Below are 1,665 nucleotides of genomic sequence, written 5' to 3'. Positions count from 1 at the left end.
TTTCAAGTCTAAAGTTATGAATTGTGCAAAAGGCTTCCATATACGTATCATACTAGATATATGAAATGCCGTAGACATGATTAATTAACACCTTGGGGGCCAAGTGGATGCAAACAGTGCTATTTGCTTTGGCGGTTTAACGCCCGACTTCGCAAAAAAGTGTTGGAACCCTATGAGGCTGCGAGCACTTTTATGCAAAGCATAAAAGCAATTATTTTCTAGGATGCAGTAGTTCAGTGGTTCTCGAACTTGGTCCTCAGGACCCCACACCGTTCCCATTTTCACGGTCACCCAACAGGTGCACTCATTACTGACTGACACTTTTTTAAAAAGATCCACAGGTGGAGCTAATTACTTCACTTGATTCTGTGAGGAGACCTGTAAAACATGCAATGTTTGTGGACATGATGACCGACTTTGAGAACCTGTGCAATAGAGAAATGGTAGACAGAATCTGGTTGCTATAGGCAACATCATCCAAATGCTGCCCAGTAAATATTTTTTTATTTGGGGGGGGGGGGGGGGGACAAAATAAATATCCTATATATTTATTTAACATATAGCCCAGCTACTGACCTCAGTTGTAGGCTGCACTCTGATAACCAGCCCAGTTGCTGGACCCAGGGCAGCAGAGAGCCTGACTGGGCCCAGGTACTTTTCAGGGGGCTTGGAATAATTATGATAGCCGTGGCCATGAACCCTTAGAATAAAACACAGATAGCACTGTAAGCATCTCCCTGCCCACACTGCAGCCCAGCACACAGCAGCATGTGCTGGTACGAGAAGAGCTGCTGCCAGTTAATGGGGATGTCACTGGGGCCCCTCCAGCAGACCTGGGCCCCGGTAATTAGTGCCCCCTCCAACCCTCTCTCATCACCACTGGCTGAAACCATCTACTCATTGAACTATTGGTTGACACCTGAAGAGTTTTTCACAATTTTGTTTTAGTTTTTGAAATTGTTCATACTTTCCACATGGACTCCAACTGGAAAGTGGTAGCGGAGCAGGGTACCTGGGCCAGAGAGCATGGTGAGGGAAGGGGTACACTAATTGCCGGTCCATGTGTTGTAATCTACAAAATGGCACCAAAAAAGTGAAGAAAATGTATGTCAATCTTTGTCAACATTTTGCTTGGATCAGCCTTTTTCCCATGTCGGCTATGTGCATGTTGACCTTTTGGTGTTGACCTAGGCATTATCGACCTAATGTATGCGATTTTGGCTACAATTTTGATTTATATAGTCAAAAGAGGATAATAGTCAAAATCGTACTTTATGATCTACTCCTGTGTCAACTAATATAATAGGGTCTTTATTCAGATCTGATTGCAGTAAAAATTTGTTTAGAGAGCTAAATTTGGGTGGGGTGTGTTGAAACTGAAATCTAAAGCCCCCCTTCAATTGTTCAACTTATTGTTCAACTTATTGATCAACAAATTGAACCTGATTGACTCGAGATTTATCCTATGTGCAGGAGGATCAATCTCTTACAATCTCTTGGTTATACCCAATGGCACAGGATTTTGGATTGTGTCCTACACATCAGGCACATAAGATTTAATCAGACAGGCACATCAGATTTTGTCAGATAAATTGACTCAATCCACCTGGATTGGGTCAAATCTCACAAGTGTAAGGGGCCCTTAAATTGCAGTGTAAAAATAAT

The sequence above is a fragment of the Crinia signifera genome, chromosome 19 (genome assembly GCF_055691185.1).
Source record: "Crinia signifera chromosome 19, ASM5569118v1, whole genome shotgun sequence".
NCBI classification, from domain to species: Eukaryota; Metazoa; Chordata; class Amphibia; order Anura; family Myobatrachidae; genus Crinia; species Crinia signifera.
Note: the sequence above shows the minus strand (reverse complement) of the source record.